Below are 19217 nucleotides of genomic sequence, written 5' to 3' on the forward strand. Positions count from 1 at the left end.
AGGACATAAATGCTCAGAGAGCTCACTTGTCCTTATCATGTGTGGTGGGGCCACTTGGAGAATTCTCATCTGAAAAGGCCCAGGGTAGCTGCGCTCCATTTCCTTGCCTGGAGTCAGATGTGTGTTTTCTACCCAAGGTGCACTGACAACTGCAGTTGCTGGTTGTAACAGTTCCAGTATTTGCTGCACCATTTATCTTGAATAGTCTTCCTCCATAACATTTACTGCCCTTGATGGCGGGGAAATGCTATAGGCTAACTTGGCAAAGAGGCACCTTTTAACGTGGTGATTATCTTTATTTAGCAGGGGGAGAGTAACTGGCCCTATCCACCCCCAGGACAGTATTTCCAGTGACTGTTGCTGGTGTCTATCATCTTTCTTTTTAGGTTGTGAGCCCTTTGGGGACAGGGATCCATCTTATCTATTTAGTATTTCTCTGTGTAAACCACCCGGAGCCATTTTTGGAAGGGCGGTATAGAAATCAAATCAAATCAAATATCAATCAATAAATAAGGTGTTAGTCCAGTAGTAGTAGAAGTAATTAATAACAGATAATAGTTGATAATAGTTGTTGTTGATGATGATATTATATTTTTGCCACCCCATAAAATAATAATAATAATGATTATTATTATCATTGTTTACACAGTCAGACAGGTGTTATTGACTGGTTTGTTTTATCCAGACATCGAGTCCTTCCCAAGGACCTGGGATGGCTGAATTTTATTATCAATATTATTGCTGTTATTATTATAGGTTTCAACGCAGAATATAGGCTGTTCCCAGTAAAGTTGCTTTTTGTAATTGGCTGATCAATTCAGATGAATCAGTGTTCATCTGAATCAACACAATATTGAAGATCCTGTTCAGAATTTATACTGTATGAGTATACAGACTTCTGCATACATGTTTTTCTGTGAATGGCTGTATCTGCATTCATTTAAAAAGCAAACCTTGGTACAGGCCCATCAAATGCAAGGTACCCCCACTGGCCTTTTCCCATTCTAAAAAGGGTCAATTTGCCCCATTTGGGGGGCATTCTGGCCCTTCTTCTGGTGGCGGTGGCCATTTTGGAGGCTGCCACACATGCCCAATAGGCCACTGCATGGCCAGACTGAACCAGCCCTTCTTAGAATGGGAAAAGGCCAGTAGGGGGAGGGGGAGATGGCAGAGACCCCCCACCTGCAGCCGCTGACCCAGACCTGGAGGTAAGTACAAAAAGTAAAACCAAAACGAAAAAAACTTAGATCCTCCAAACCAGCTCCAAGCCAGCTCAGCCGCGGGAGAGGCGTGGGGGTAGAAAATTGAGCTGGTATACACATCTCTACATAACATATTATTATTTCTTGTTTACACAGTCAGACAGGTGTTACTGACTGGTTTGTTTTATCCAGACACCGGGTTCTTCCCAAGGACCTGGGATGCCAGAATTTTATTGTACGTTGTTATAGATATCGTCGCAGAATATAGGCTGTTCCCAGGAAATCTGCTTTTTGTAATTGGCTGATGGTGATTTCTGTGGCCCCTATGGTGTTGAGGTGCTCTTCAAGGTCTTTTGGAACTGCACCCAGGCCGCCAATTACCACTGGGATTATTTTGGTCTTTTTCTGCCACAGCCTTTCAATTTCAATTTGTAGATCTTTGTATTTGGTGATTTTTTCTATTTCTTTTTCTTCTAGTCTGCTATCCCCTGGGATTGCTATGTCCACTACAGTTATATCTGGTGTATTGTGTTGCAGATGTTTGTCTGTTTGTAGTCGGAAGTCCCATAATATTTTTACATCTTCATTTTCTACCACTTTTTCAATTTTATTGTCCCACCAATGTTTGGCTACAGGTAGCTTGTATTTTTTGCAGATGTTCCAGTGTATCATCCCTGCTACCTTGTCATGCCTTTGTTTGTAGTCAGTCTGTGCGATCTTTTTACAACAGCTGATTAGGTGGTCCACTGTTTCATCTGCTTCTTTACAAAGGCAGCACTTGCTGTTTGTTGTTGACTTTTCGACTTTTGCTTTTATTGCATTTGTTCTTAGTGCCTGTTCTTGCGCAGCCAGTATTAAACCCTCTGTTTCTTTCTTCAAGTTGCCATTCTTAAGCCATTGCCAGGTCTTGGTGATGTCTGATTTTCCACTTATATTGTGCAAATATTGACCATGCAGTGGCTTATTTTTCCATTTTTCTGCTCGGTTCTTGACTTGTTCTTTCTTGTAGGCCTGCTTTCTTTCATTGGTGTTGAATAGTTTCGCGTTATTGACCATTTGAAGTGCATCTTCTTCACTGTCCTTTATATATTCTTCAAGGCCTCTTCAAGGCCTATTATTATTATTAATTCGATTTCTATACCGCCCTTCCAAAAATGGCTCAAGGCAGTTTACAAAGAGAAATAAACAAATAAGATGGCTCCCTGTCCCCAAAGGGCTCACATTCTAAAAAGAAACATAAGACACACACCAGCAATAGTCGCTGGAAGTACTGTGCTGGGGGTGGATAGGGCCAGTTACTCTCCCCGGAGCATTTATATACCATTTTTCAACAGAAGTTCTCAAAGTGGTTTACATTTTAAAAAATGATAAAAATAGATTATATCACAATAGAGTATAAATAATATTTAATATTATTTATTTTTTAAAACAAAACAATACAAAAATTAGATTATGTCCCAAAAGGGTTCATAATCTAAAAAGGAATATAATGTGGACACCAGAAACAGCCACTGGAGGGATGCTGTGCTGGGGTGGGATAGGGACAGTTGCTCTACCCCTGATCAATAAACGATAATGAGGCAGGTCTCATGATCAGTGAGACCCGCCTCCAGAGGGTTTCTGGGGAGAGAGAGAGCTAAGCCTGCTTTCCCCTCAGAGAATCATTAAGCCCTCCCCAGGCGGCCAGATCGGCCGCCCACACAACTGCCGGCTCCGTCACAGAGCCGGCAGGGGCCACAGGGATCGGGGCCCCCAGAAGTTCCAGCATGCTCTGCATGAGTGCACAGAGCATGCTGGAGAGACCCTCAAGCCAGGAGGCTGCTTTTTAGCCTCCCGGTCGGGGTGTCCTCGTGAGTTGCCATGGCGCAGAGCCACACCATGGCAACACTCAGTCGTAGAGCCCAGGTTAGCAGAGCGCTCGCTTAGGCCACTGGGTGGCTCAATATTTAACATATTTTTATACCGCCCAAATCTTCACTTCTGAAGGACCATCTTCTGGAGTTTGTTTCATTGAGCAGTTAAACAGTGGGATGTCTCCCCACAGATGCAAAAGTAATCATTGTGTCCAGCTTCCTTGCCTACAAACTCTTTGAAGCTATTCTGACGGTGGGGGGAAACCAGGCTAAAGGAGGCCAATCTGGGTTTCCCCCCATTATGAGAACCACCGGGCCTGCAGGCGAGCCCAGTGGTTCCACGGCAGGTAGCCAGCCTAAAAACCCCTCCCCTTAAATGAAGTTAATGGAGGAAGTGCTCCTTTAAGCTCTTTATTTTGATCATGTGACACACTTGGGGTCAGGGGAGAGGGGAAGGGGGCCCCAGGAAGACACCACACACTTGCGTGGTGCCTTCCTGAGGCTCTGGTGGTCAGGGCACCATGTGGCGGCGCTCTCCTTCCCCCAACTCCCTAAGCTCCCAAGGGAGCCACAGCAGGGCACAGAGGCACCCAACTGAAGCAGCCAATCTGGAGCAGCCAATATTTATTACTTACTCAGCATGGAAAACAATAAGCTGGCTAACAGTCTCTTATACAGAGAGAGGGAGAACCTCTCAATTTCAACTCAAAACAGCAAGTCAGGAGGAGACAAACAAACACAGTGACTCCACCCCCAAGCCAGTACATAGATACATTCAAATTAAAGAAGCATGCCCCATACAAAGAACTAAGAAAATGTCTATTGGAAAATTCCAACAATAGGAACACAGGGAGCTGCCTTATTCCAAGTCAGACCCTTGGTCCATCTAACTGGTGGCAGCCCTCCAAGGTTTCAGACAGGAGTCTTTTTCAGCCCTACCTGGAGATGCCAGAACCTGAGACCTTCTGCATGCAAACAAATGCTCTACCGCTGAGCTACGGCCCCATTCCTTACGGGGAATATCTTACAGCAATCACTGCTCGCATGTAGTCACCCATACAAATGCAAACCAAGACAGACCCTGCATAGCAAAGGGGACCATTCATGCTTGTCACCACAAGACGGGCTCTTCACAGTGGCTTACACATTCTGCAAGGTGAGACGGCAAGCTTCCTACGTTCCAAAGTTTCCTGTTCCAAGGATCTTGTGCCAGTCCTTCTAAGTACCCAACAGGCCAGAGGTCTGACATGTCTGCATACATATATCCGGGGGCCTCTGCATCAATTGGCTGCTTTAAGATATACTCCAACTGGCCTCCTTTAATCACAAGGGGACGGAGTGTGGGTGCACACCCTTCCCCCCACCCCCACACACACCTGGGATGCAAAGGGGTGGTTTGACTGTCTGAATTGTGGTTTTATTAGTGGCCATCCTCACATCTTCTGATAGAGAAAGCCATATGTTAAGTATGCATTTTATGAAGTAATACTTCCTGGCATCTCTCCTGAATCAGTTTCACTGGATTACCTTGAAAGATAGTATTCCTTTGCTATGCCCAGTCGCAGAAGCTCAGGCTACCTATGATCAACCCAAACAAAATGCTTTTAATTATGTGAAAGAAAGAATGAGGAAGTTTTGTCAAACTTCCAGGATTCTTTGTTTGGGAAATGTTTTAGATGAGTGGGGATTGAAAATCATACCAAGGCGGTATCTCATCCATTCGTTCATTCATTCAATTTAACACATTTGTATACCACCCAAACCTTACGTCATATTATATAGTGGCATATTACAGCCACTTAAGGTATATTCAGTTGCTGTCAGCATATCCTAATTAGAATAATTTTAGAGATCCATCTTGGCAGATACTACTTAGCCATCTCCAATTTCATAATACGTAGTAAATTATATTTCTACCACAGCTCTGCGACATGGTTATTCACCTCTTACAGGTGCTTGCACAATATGCAACTGTTAAAATAATTTTAATGGGACTTGTTTCACCCTCTCTGTTTATCCAGATCACACTGCTCTTTAGACAATTGAGGTTTTTTTCTAGCTATACATTTTGTTAATTTTATAGTCAGTTATTACAAAACAGTTTGGAGTATTAAGAAGTTGGTCTGGCCGGCCTGCCCACACGCTAGACTTACCGCCGGAGCAGCGGCAACAGGGAGGGCATGTGGAGGCCAGGTGGAGCCAGTGCCAGCCTGGTGCCAGGCAGGGACAACAAAGGTGGCCAGACTCCGGTGGGCAACCTGACAGGTCAAGCAGACGGGTGGTGCATCTGATGGAGGCAGCTGCCTTGCTGGAGACAGGGGTGGCATCAGAGGGGGAAGTGCTGTACCAGAGGGACTAATAAAGTACATGGGGGAGGATACCGGAAGGGTGGGGCTTAGATACTCAAGGTGTGAAGTTGCCCTTAAATGCAACTTGATATAAACCACCCTGAGCCATTTTTGGAAGGGCGGTATATCAATCAATCAATCAATCAATCAATCAATCAAATAAATGCAGCTTGGCCCATAATGTGGGGCAGAACAAGAGAGAGAGGGCTGTAACCTCCCGGTGAGGATTCAGCCCCAGGACTGAACTGTCAAGGAGGAGGCCCCAAGTGCTACCAGCCCCTCCCCTTTCTCTAAGACCTGGTTCAGGCACTTCCAACCGACCCCCTTAAAGGGGCCCAGGACACACCCGGACTGACATGTTAAATGAATAACATATCAAAATTTAAAATAATACAATACAGCTAAGATGTCTTCTGAACAAATGATAGGACCCTTGCTTTGAAGGCAAATTATAAGGCAGGCTGAGGTGAACAGTGACTTTTCAAGTCCATGAATGAAATCTAAATATTTATCTTCCCGGTGGGATATGGTGCTGAAAGTATCAGATTAGAACCTGGGAGATTTCAGTTCCAGTCCCACTCAGCCAAGAATGAATTAACTGGATAGCCTTGGTTTGGACAACATCCTTCAGCCCAGCCTACCTTACAGTTAAACCTACCAACAACTACCCATTGCGAGGATAAATGGGGCAGAGAACCATGTACACTGGGCAGCTTCAGGTATCACATGGAATTGTGGTTTATTTTAACTAAGGCTTACTTTAAAATATACATACCATCGTACTTACAAACATACAAGACTGCCTTAGATTGAGTCAGACCATTGGTCCATCTAGTTCAGGGTTGTCTACACAGAACTGGCTGCAGCCCAACTCTCCAAGGTTTCAGGCCGGAGTATTTCCCAGCACTACTTGGAAGCACCAGGGCACTGGCAGAGCCAGCCAAACAGTGGCCCATGTCCTGCACCACCGGTAGCCCCGCCAGTGATGCCCCATGTGTGTGATGTCATATGCAAAAGGGGCATAGCCTGGGTTCTTGGAGCCTTAACAAGCTCTCCAAGGCTCATTTCCAGGCAGAATATGCTGGCTGCGGCATTTATTTCACTCCCTCTCCCTCCAGCAAGAGAGAGGAAGTGAAATAAATGCACCCAGCCAGAAAATGCTGGCTGGGGCTGCATGTGGGGCAGGCCCTCTGGAGATTGTGCCACACCCATATGCACATCACGTCACAGACATGGGACGTCCCAGTGGCAGCCTGAGTTCTTTGAAGCCTATCACTCAATGGTAGCTCCGCCCCTGCACCAGGGATTGATCAAGGTGTGAGCATTGCTGGGAAAGGTAGTCCTTTCTAACTGTGGGGAAAATGCTAGGAAGGGCTACATTTCCCACCATGTACCTTCCAAGATGTAAGGTGACCAGTGGGAGACACTACCTGCCTCCTGCCAGGGCCAGGGCTGATATGCAGATGATTCGGCTTTGATACTTCGATGTCCAGTGAATATTCTCATTTCATTATAGACTCCTTCAACTGATAATGAAGTGAAATAAATGCTCTCTTTAAACTAAGGGAATTCTGTTCCAGCAGATAATTCACTCACTTTGGAGACTGCTTCAAAGGAAAATACTAAGGGGACATCCTAGGAGCTTGACTTGCTGCTACATCCTCTTGAAGTCCGATATGTTGAAGTCTAGTTTTAAGCAGGGGCTTCACAGACAAATGACTTTGCTCCAAAAGCAGACCCCCTGGGAATCCACATCTCCTTAATAGTTTGAGAATCTGAGCTAACCCAGAATTATTACAAAGAAGATCACAAGAGGGCAATTCCTTTTAAACATAATTTGGAAAGTCTAAAATTGTCCATGAGCCGCAGTTTCAGCCCGTAATTTAACATAATATAAATCCTTTTCTGGTTGGCACAATTAGAACATGTATCAGTTGCCAGTCAAGGTAGAGCTATGGGGTTGCTGGCAAGCAAAAGAAGCAGCAGCAGCAATCTAAAGAATTTATGTTGGACTCTTTCTATCCCAAACAAAGTACAACTATCATGAACTTGAATACCATATGACAATGGGGCAGATCCATGTGCTTCCAAAACTTCTAGAACAGCATAAGTGGTAGTAGTTGGTACTAACAAGCTGGATGGGTGGAAAATGAGCCCCAACTGCTTTGGTACCAGGAACCACTCTCTGGCTAACTTCTGGCCCTGCCCAGACTGTAATTGAGCCTGCAGGCTGGTTATTTGCCCACTAGGGGAAGGAAATCTCCAACCCAGGTCATTCGCTGTCAGAGCCCACCTTGAGAAGACATCTGAGCCCAACAAAGTGGGGGGTCCAGAGACTGAGAAAAACTTGGAAGATGAAAGTTGGGGGGAATAGCACCAACAGGAGACCCCACAACATTCAGAATAGGCTTCAGAGGAAGGCCCCATTCCAGGAGCATCTCAGGACTTACCTACTTTCTCCCCAACCGCAGACTCGCTGAGCCCCCCAACCATCACCAAGGAAGGGGACATCGAGGAGCTGCCCTTTCCAACACCAGCTAGTGCCTTGGGGGGAACTCCATGCTCCACCTCACCCATCTCCCCAAGCCCAACCAGAACCTGGGAGTCAGTTGCAGGCCTCTGGACTCACCGGGACCCCCGATCTGACTCCCCAACATGCTGTCACACCCAGACTCATGCGGTCCTCAACCAATGATGCAGGAGTGTCCACCTCATAGCCAGAAAGCTGGAAGCTATGAGTTCTTAAGAGGAGGAACAGCAATCAGACTCCTCATGAGTAAGATCTGTTTGTATCCAGGGAAAGGGCATGGCTCTTTCCTGGAGTATTTCAGTAACTTCCTCCCAATGACCAGTTGCTGGCAACAGCTGCATACCTGCCATGCCCCTATTTTCCCATCCAGGTGGATGGGAAAATAAGGACATGTTGTCAGGTATGCAACTGCTTGATTAGGATCTTGTCTGCTGAGCTCCTTTGCCAGTGGGGGGTTGGAACCTCTGTGCTTCTGTCTGCATCTGCCTGACCAAGACTTTCCCTCTTGTTCCTTTGCTGAGGCACTGCACAGTTGAGGCACAGTTACCTTTGGACTTGGACTCTTGACCTCAGACTGCCACTTGGGCCTCCCTTCCTGTGGATCTTCTACCTGTGCTATTGTCCCATTATCCACGCCTGATATCTGGTGAGTCCTCTGGTGCTAGGCACATGATATGCGCCCAGCTTGTTAGTACAGGTCACTACTGAACATATGTCAAAGTTCCTCTCTGATTTCTTGAACAGTGATGATGGCCTTAGATTAGTCAACCTTAAGCCTAATATTTATCTGCACTGCCTTCTGATTTCTCTTGGCAGAAAAACATCTATCCAGATATTTGAATGAATTAGTCTGATCAACTGAGCATCTATTTATTTCCTGTTATGGACATACAGACTCCCAAATCTCCATTTTGTCATAATGAATAGTAGGGTGTTTTATCAAACATTAACTGATAACTTTAGAAGTCTTTGTAACTTTATTCAATTTTGTAATAATAGGATTGTATCATCTGCATAAAACATAACTGATAATACATTATCCTCAAATTTCACCAGAAAGAAACAACCCTCTTTCATCACAGAAACCAGACTATTGATGTAAGCTTGAGAAAGAGAGAAGCAAGAAGATAAAATTGTTAGACTTTTCTTGTAGTGGCTATTGATCCACTATGTTGACCAACAGTATATATAGAAACTTGGACAGCTGTATTGTGGTATAATTTGAAATAGAAATCCCCACTGTCTGTCATGTATGGTTCCAAATGAAAGCATAAGACGCTGATGAGATCAACAGTGAAAGCAGCATAGCAGAAGGCTACTAGGAAGAGGGCCTTTTCGGTGGTTGCATCCCGTTTATGGAATAGCCTCCCTAGTGATGTTTGTGTGGCTTCCGTGATTTGTTCTTTTAGATGCCAGGTAAAGACTTTTTTCTTCACTCAGACCATTTACATTTTAAATTTAAATTTTAAAAAATTGTCATCTGACTGTAACTGATTTTTTAAAATAGCTTTTAAAATTATTTCTGTATTATATTTTGTATTTTCTTCCTCCCCTCCCCCCTTTGATCTTTTATTATTTAAGGTGTGTTTTTATCTCGTGTTTTAATGTTGTATTGTAAGCCACCCAGAAAACAATTTGTTATGGGGGTGGCTAACAAAGTATTTATTATTATTATTTCTTGTTTACACAGTCAGACAGGTGTTATTGACCTGTTTGTTTTATCCAGACATCGAGTCCTTCCTAAGGACCTGGGATGGCTGAATTTTATCATCAATATTGTTGCTGTTATTATTATAGATATTGTCACAGAATATAGGCTGTTCCCAGTAAAGTTGCTTTTTGTAATTGGCTGATGGTGATTTCTGTGGCCCCTATGGAGCTGAAGTGCTCTTCAAGGTGTTTTGGAATTGCACCCAGGGCGCCAATCAATACTGGGATTATTTTGGTCTTCTTCTGCCACAGCCTTTCAATTAAAATTTGTAGGTCTTTGTATTTTGTGATTTTTTCTATTTCTTTTTCTTCTATTCTGCCATCACCTGGTATTGCTATGTCAATTATTTTGATTTGTTTTTCTTTCTTCTCGACTACAGTTATATCTGGTGTATTGTGTAGCAGATGTTTGTCTGTAGTTGGAAGTCCCATAATATTTTTGCATCTTCATTTTCTACAACTTTTTCAGTTTTATGGTCCCAGTAATTTTTGGCTACAGGTAGCTTGTATTTTATGCACATGTTCCAGTGTATCATCCCTGCTACCTTCTCATGTATTATTATTATTATTTCTTGTTTACACAGTCAAACAAGTGTTATTGACTGCTTTGTTTTATCCAGACATCGAGTCCTTCCCAAGGACCTGGGATGGTTGAATTTTATTGTCAATTGTTATAGATATCGTCGCAGAATATAGGCTGTTCCCAGTAAAGCTGCTTTTTGTAATTGGCTGATGGTGATTTCTGTTACCCCTATGGTGTTGAGGTATTATTATTATTATTTTATTTATTAACCCTAATCCTGATACATGAAATCCTACTCACCAGCAGGACTCTACTCCAGAGATATCCCATTGGTTACATTAGATCTTGCCCCCACTTTTCAGATCACAGAACCCACAATAATTGTATATTCTACTTCAGGGGAGTGCAGTGGTATCATTGCCCCGCCTCACCCTAAGCATGGTGCTTTGCACGACTGCACGACTCACTGAAAACATGCCTTAACATGCTTAGTTGCTATTTAAGAAAAATGAACTTTCAAACCCAACAGTAAAAAGGACCCAAACATCAACATCTCTCTTCTCAGCATTTCAGCTGAAAGGAGCACAGTGTGACAGAACTAAAGGCAATCATCGCAGATCTTGGAGCTGGTCAAGTGCATTCTACAAACCATCCTCCCACAATTGTCACATCTTCTGTTTGGTTTCCTGTCGGTTGTCCTTGGGAGAGACACTATGCTGGCTTGAACAGGGATAGCTGCACTCCCCTGGCTAAATAATTGAGACCCGCCATTTTAAAAGGTGCCTCTTTGCCCAATTATTGGGAATTAGCAGGGGTTATTCAATATTTTTGTCTTTATGTTTCCTATTTAGTTTGTACTTTGAGGCTGTGGCTGTGAACCAATAGATTTAAATATTCTGCTTCTTTATTTTCAGAGTGCTTTTTTGCACATTGTGTTTTTGGCCTCTGAAGCTATCCACCCCTTTTGGCTTTTCAGGCGAATTTGCCAGCAGTCTGTCCTGCTTCTCCCAAGCACATACAGTTCCTTTGTCCACTCAGCCAAGCCATTCTTGAAGTTCCAAATTGCTGGTTAATATTTCCCATTATTTTTGCCTCCAAAGCACTGGCTTCTTTTTTTTCTTTTTCTTTTTGGCTTATAGCGGTAGCACAAACATTAGTTCCTTGCTGACCTGGCAGGGAGGAAGGAAGACATCTGTCATCCCTCACTATCTCTCACCGTGTCCTAGTTTTCCCTCAGAAAAGGTGTCAATAAATAGCTGAGTCCACACAAGAAAGAGAAAATGTTTGGAATTTTAAGGCCTGCCTGCCCCAAGCAGGGCCTTTCACAGCTAGCTAGCAAGCCAAGCCAGCCTGTGAAGGAACAGGGTTTGAGAGAGAAAATACAGTCCTGCAAAGTGATTCCAGAGTCTCATATCAATAAATGTAAAAAAGGTGATAACAGATTATGGAAGCATCTTGTGACCTGGAATATGGAATCAATTTGCCTGAAGTGGGGTGGGAAACATGACATACAAAATGTTTCATTGATCCTGTTCTGCATTCTAAAACATTCACTGAGTTACAGCTGTCTGTGGGACTCTTTTCCAGCTTCCACTAAACAGTGGTATTACAAAGGTCAACAGACAATGCAATGGATTAGAAGCATGTGGGGCAGTGCTTGAATTACAAGGGATTTGGGGGCCTGGCCCCCTTACCATCCATGCTAATTTTTTGCATAATTACTATATATTCATGCATTCATTCAGGTTTTATACCGCCTTGAAAACCTTTTTCAAAAGTTAAAATACAATAAAACCCCATAAATATCACATTTAAAAACCTTAAAATCAGTTAAACAGTAAAAACCATAACCCACCCCCCTCAACAACAACAACAACAACAACAACAACAAACCACCATAAAGAGGAAAGCTGAGAGACCTGGCAGACCATATGGAGTAAAAGTCTGAGTAAATTAAAAAAAAGTCTTTAGTTGTTTTTTTTTTTTAAACAGCCACAGAGGTCAAAGAGCAGACATTCACTAGGAGAGCATTCCAGAGCTTGGGGGCAACCACAGAGAAGGCCCCGTCCCACATGCACAACAATTTAGCTTCTCTCAATGTCAGCACATGGAGCAAAGGCCCCCCTGGTGACCTTGTTGGGTGGGCAGAAACTCTTGGAAGCAGGCAGTCCTTCAGGTATTCAGGGCCCAAACCATTAAGGACTTTAAAGATAATAACCAGCACCTTGAATTGGATCTGGAAACAAATTGGCAGCCCATGCAACTCTTTCAAAATAGGTGTAATATGGTCCATGTGAACAGTTCCAGAGAGAACCCTGGCAGCTGCATTCTGCACCAATGGAAGTTTTCAAATATTCTTCAAGGGCAGCCCCTCATAAAGCACATTGCAGTAATCCCGCTGTGACATGACTAAGCCATGGGTAACTGTGGCCAGATCTCCCTTTTCGAGAAAGGGATGAAGCTAGCACACTAGCCAAAGCTGGTGGCCACCACCTCCAAAAGTGGAGCCAGGACCAACAACACCCCCAAGCTGTGCCCAGCAACACCCCCAAGCTCTTTCAAGCAGAGTACAGCCCCATCCAGAGCTGGTTGAATCACCCTATCCCCATTGGCTTTTCTACTGACCAACAGCACTTCTGGATTTAGCCTCAGTTTGCTGTCCCACATCCAGCCTATCACAGCCTCCAGCCCCCAGCTCAGCGCATCCACTGCTTCCCTAGGATCTGCTGTCAGGGAAAGGTAGAGCTGAGTGTCATCTGTATATTGATGACACTTCATTCCAAACCACCTGATGACCTTTCCCAGTGCTTTCATGTAGGTGTTAAACAGCATGGGGGACAATCTTGAGCCTTGCAGGACTTCAGAGGCCAGGGTCCAAGCAGTCGAGCAGAAGTCCGTCAGCACCACCTTCAGAAACCTCCAACCAAGAATGGACCAGAACCACTCCAATTCAAGTGGATAGACATAAAATCTTCTCCCTCTCACTAGACACTAGAACCAGGTGTCATCCCATGAAATTGATTGCCAGGAAATTTTGTGTGTTTGTTTGTTTGTTTTTGTTTGATTCCTATACCACCCTTCCAAAAATGGCTCAGGGTGGTTTACACAAAGAAATGACAAGCAAATAAATAAGATGGATCCCTGTCCCCAAAGGGCTCACAATCTTAAAAGAAACATAGGATAGGCACCAGCAACACTCCCTGGAGGTACTGTGCTGGGGGTGGATAGGGCCAGTTACTCTCCCCCTGCTCAATAAAGAGACTTACCACATTAAAAGGTGCCTCTTTGCCAAGTTAGCAAGGGTCAGGACCAACAAACGGACCAACTTAGTACAAACAAATGGAATTTAGGAATTCAGGACCAACAAACGGAAGTACTTTTTCACACAACACATAATCAACTTGTGGAATTCTCTGCCACAAGATGTGGTGACAGCCAACAACCCGGATGGCTTTAAGAGTGGTTTGGATAACTTCATGGAGGAGAAGTCTATCAACGGCTACTAGTCAAAGGGCTATAGGCCACCTCCAGTTCAAAGGCAGGATGCCTCTGAGTACCAGTTTCAGGGGAGTAACAGCAGGAGAGATGGCATGCCCTCAACTCCTTCCTGTAAGCTTCCAGCAGCATCTGGTGGGCAAGTGGGTGAAACAGGATGCTGGACTAGATGGGCCTTGGACCTGATCCAGGAAGGCTGTTCTTATGTTCTTAGTGTAATTGTTATTTCTCATGTGAAAATGTATGCAGATTTAATCACTTAATTATTAGACTAAATTTGATACAATAAATCAGTCAGGATTTCTTTAATTGGGTGACAGCCCTAACTGGATTGCTTTCTTTGATTATTTATGCAAGTATATGCTTTGTGTGGTCAGCACACAGGACACACACATACACACCACCACCATGTGTCACTTCTAGTGCAAAAGCATGCACTCTGACAACAGCACATGGATTGTTTTCTGGCTCTGTATCCTCCAATTCTGGCAATGGATCCAAAGGTTGAACCTCTGGCTAAACCAGTAAAACTCTGTTTGAGAGATAAACCTAATAGGATGGGAAATTTGGCATTAATGATGGCATTAAGATCTCAGTCAGGAATAGGCAAAATAGCAACCAAGTACTCAGAGTTGAGCAGGCAGGCAGGAAATGGTACCAATTTTCTTCCTTCCTCAACTGGGGCATTTTGTTTTCATTTGGTCTTCTTCTTCAGCATGAAATACCGAAATAGCTTTCAATATGAAAGCTGTAAGAAATGATGCAATGAAACACTAGAAGCAGCCAAAGGTGAAATGTAAGTGCTTTAAGCATTCCATTTATTTTTCCATTGAAAAGACCCTCTTCTACATGTTTTTCTTTCTCTCGAAAAGAAGCAAAACACGGCTTACTGTGTTTACACATGTTTACAAAAAAAGACCATGACCACAAGACTTCAGTTGGTATGCAGAACAAAAGACTTGTTCTTTATGCTTTTTCAGAATGCCGCTGGAAACCATTAATGATCCTAACCATCTTAATAAACCTCTACAAAACCAGCAGGAAATGTCATTTTCATTACATGAACAAATATTTTTACCAACAAACTGTCACTTGCTATGTTGAGCTCTAATTAGAGCCATCCACATTCAGAGATAACAAAGGGTGCTGTGGACAGGCCAAATTCTGGGTCACCAAATACATGAGTGAGGGCAGTGCTCAAACATCATTTCTGTGAGTCCAGGATAAATTTGTAACACACCCATCACACACAAACACTCCCTTGTTTATTTTGAAAAACTGGAGAATTGATTGGCATCTTTAACTTTTATTTGAATTTGTTTATGCTCATACCAGTTCTGGCTGCACAGCTTGTATGTATAGCCAGACAGAGACGTAACTCATTTACATAAATATGTTCTGTGTTCCATCTGAGATAAGGTTGGCTTGGTACAGGAACCTCTCACTCAGTTACTGTACGGCCTAAGAGGGTTCTGCGGGGAGAGCAGGCTTGACCCGTTCTCCCCACAGATGAGCAGGGAGCTTGCCCTGGGCGGCTGGATTGCTCGCCCACACGATTACCAGCTCTGTCATGAAGATCCAGGTTCGGGGGCCTCCCAGCCCCCGGAAGTCCCAGAATGCCCCGTGTGAGTACTCCGCTAACCCCATTTTGCAAGTGCTCTGCTAACCCAGACACTGGAAGGCTTATTGTAGCCTCCCGGTCAGGGGTCTCCTCATGAGTTGCCACAGCACAGAGCTGCATTGCGACGACACACGTTCGGAGAAACAGGGTTGGTGGAGCACTCACTCTGCTAACCTCATTTAATGGGGGGGGGGATCAAGCAGGCTCTCCGGGGGATCCGCGCGACTCCTGGTGGTTCACACACACAATGGAAGCCAGGCTGGGCTTAGGGATGTGCACAAAACTGGTTTGCCCAGTTCAGTTCGAATTTGAACCTGCAGCTCGAACCTGATGGCTGGTTCGGTTCGAATTTGAACCTCCGAACCACTGTTGTTCGAATTCAAACTGGTTTGCACATCCCTAGCTGGGCTCCCTTAACCTGGTTTCTACTGCATGTGAGAATAGCCTCTTCGGAACTTCCTGCTCTTTTTAAAATTATTGCTGTTGTTGTTTACACAGTCAGACAGGTGTTATTGACTGGTTTGTTTTATCCAGACATCGGGTCCTTCCCAAGGACCTGGGATGGCTGGATTTTATTATCAAAGTTGTTGCTGTTGTCATAGATATCATCGCAGAATATAAGCCATTCCCTGTAAAGTTGCTTTTTGTGATTGGCTGATGGTGATTTCTGTGGCCCCTATGGTATTGAGGTGCTCTTCAAGGTGTTTTGGAATTGCACCTAGGGTGCTAGTTATCACTGGGATTATTCTGGTCTTCTTCTGCCACAGCCTTTCAATTTCAATTTGTAGATCTTTGTATTTGGTGATTTTCTCTATTTCTTTTTCTTCTATTCTGCTACCTCCTGGTATTGCTATGTCGATTATTTTAACTTGTTTTTCTTTCTTCTCGACTACAGTTATATCTGGTGTATTGTGTTATTTATTTTGGAAGCCTTTCATTCAGCATAATCAACCCTAGGATAGGATGTCTGCTGCTATGATATTGTCTGTTGTTTTATGCTTTTCTGCTGTCCTTTTTTTGAGTTCCAGTTCTGGTAATTTCATTGTTAATGTGGATTGTATTCTGAGTTGTATTGTCTCTTTTAGTGATGGGAGCTTCCTTAGGGCCCTTTTTGCAGAAAGCAGGCATATTCAAATTTTTGCTGGAATAGAATTGGCCATTACGCATTTATATATAACATGTAATTCTGCCCTTAGGAGTTCTCCCTTGTTACAGCTTAGTAAATGTCCCAAGGAGGAAGCTTTGGGAGGATACAGCAACTGGCAGGAGAGGGCAACAGTAGCAGACCCCTCAGCATGTCTCAACTAAAGACATCCCTAAACTGAAACTAAAGGCATCCCCATGAATGTGTAGCAGGCCGTAGATCAGTAGAAGAGCTTTGTACACAGAAGGTCCCGGTCCAGTTTCCCTGACATCTCTCTGTAGGGCTTAGAGAGGCTCCTGTCTGAAACTCTGAAGAGTTGCTGTCAATCAGTGTAGGCAATACTGAGCTACATGGACCAATGGTCTGTCTCATTATAAGGCAGTTTCATAAGAACATATGAACAGCCCTACTGGGCCCATCCAATCCAGCATCCTGTTTCACACAGTGGCCCACCAGATGCCTCTGAGAAGCCCACAGGCAAGAGTTAAGGGCATGCTCTCTCTCCTGCTGTTGCTCCCCTGCAACTAGTATTTGGAGGCATCTTTCCCCTGGCTGGAGGTGGCCTATAGTCACCAATAGTAGCCATTGACAGACCATGAATTTGGAATGATAGCCATTCCTCCATGAATTTGTCTAAGCCCCTTTTCAAGCCATCCAAGCTAGTGGCTGTCACCACATCCTCTCGTGGAGAATTCCATAAATTAATTATGCGCGGTGTGAAGAAATACTTCCTCTTGTCAGTCCAGATTTCCTGGTCTTCCGTTTCATGGGATGACCCCTGATTCTAGTGTTAGGTGAGAGGGAGAAAAATGTTTCTCGGTCCACTCTCTCAACTCCATGAATAATTTTATACACCTCTATCCTGTCTCCCTGTCTTCACCTCTTTTCCAAACTAAAAAGCCCCAGATGCTGTAGCCTGTGTTGCTATACTCCTAACTTGGGAAGTGTGTTGTACAAGGTTCAGGGGGCATGACCCAGAAACCTGGAAGGTGTGGCATACCATTCTGAACACAAGCATGTTGCCAATGAAAAGCTGACAATAAAGTGCAGGCAGATGACACTATGCCAGATTCCCAAAGCAGATTAGCGGCATCACTGCCCTTTGACATTTTGCAACTGGAAACAGATAGAGTGCAACAACCAGTTCTTATTCCAAGGCCGCTCACCTTTATCAGATGCTGCTGAAGAGTGGGATGGGGCTGAAGCATGGAGATTAGGCCATAGCTCAGGAAAGAGCATCTGATTAGTACATAGAAGGTCCCGGGTTCAATCACCAACCTCTCTGGGTAGGGCTGAGAAAAATGCTTGCCTGAAACCCTGGAGAGCCACTGCAAGTGAGCTAGATGGACCAATGGTCTGACTCATAGGAACATAGGAAGCTGCTTCATACCGAGTCAGACCATTGATCCATCTAGCTCAGTATTGTCTACACAGACTGGCAGCGGCTTCTCCAAGGTTGTAGACACATGACTCTCTCAACCCTATCTTGGAGATGCCAGGGAGAGAACTTGGAACCTTCTGTATGCAAGCATGCAGATGCTCTTCCCAGAGAGGCCCCATCCCCTAAGCAGAATATCTTGCAGTGCTCACACATGTAATCTCCCACTCAAATGCAAAGGTTCCAAATACTATATGCTGTGTACTGGGTGCATGCGTGCTTGTATTTACGCGACTTCCAGGCAACGAAGGGGGCAGGGGCGGCAGGGAGGAGTGCTGCCGCCCCCCAAACTTCAATCCTAAATGCAGCTCCGGAGGGGGAAGAGCGGTGGGAGGGGTAAGTACTACCCCCCCCCCCTGCCCTTAAAGGTAGACTCCCCACTCAGTGCCGGACAGCCGGACCAGTCCAGTTCCGAACCGGTTCAGAGGCCTCCAACATGGCCTCCGAACTGGTTCGTGCACAACCCTAATCTAAGGGTTGCATGGATTGACTACAAGAAAGCCTTCGATTCATTGCCTCACACATGGATACTAAAATGTTTAGAAACAACTGGTGTCAGCAAAAACATATTTATTTTAAAAAGCAATGAGCATGTGGAGTACACAGTTAACAATCAATGGCGAGACACTTGGACAGGTTAGCAGTAGAAGAGGCATTTTCCAAGGGGACTCACTATCCCCTCTGTTGTTTGTAATCGCCATGACCCCACTTTCACAAATCCTAAACTAAACAGGCCTTGGATACCAAACATCTAAAACAACAAGTAAAATAAACCATCTGCTGTACATGGACGATCTGAAGTTGTATGGAAAGTTCCAGTCAGAAATCGAATCACTGCTAAACACTGTCCATATATTCAGTAGCAATATAGCAATGGAGTTTGGACTAGACAAGTGTGCTGCATTAATAATGAACAGAGGGAAAATAAGAAAAACAGAAGCAATAGAACTGCCCAATGGAAGCAACATCAAGAACCTGGAAGAGAAAGAACATTACAAATACTTGGGCATTCTCCAGGCTGATAACATTGCACACACTGAAGTTAAAAGAAAAATTGGAAGTGAATACATCAGGAGAGTTAGAAAAATCCTCAAGTCCAAACTCAATGGCGGGAACACCATACAAGCCATAAACACCTGGGCTATACCTGTTATCAGATACACTGCAGGAAAAATAGACTGGACCCAGGCAGAACTAGAGACGCTAGATCGTAAGACCAGGAAAATCATGACTATCAATCATGCTCTGTACCCCCGCAGTGATGTAGATAGGCTATATGTCTCTTGCAGCTCAGGTGGAAGAGGAATGTTGCAAGTCCATCAAACAGCAGAGGAGGGGAAAAGAGGCCTTCAA

Source organism: Hemicordylus capensis, chromosome 5, assembly GCF_027244095.1.
Source record: "Hemicordylus capensis ecotype Gifberg chromosome 5, rHemCap1.1.pri, whole genome shotgun sequence".
Taxonomy (NCBI): domain Eukaryota; kingdom Metazoa; phylum Chordata; class Lepidosauria; order Squamata; family Cordylidae; genus Hemicordylus; species Hemicordylus capensis.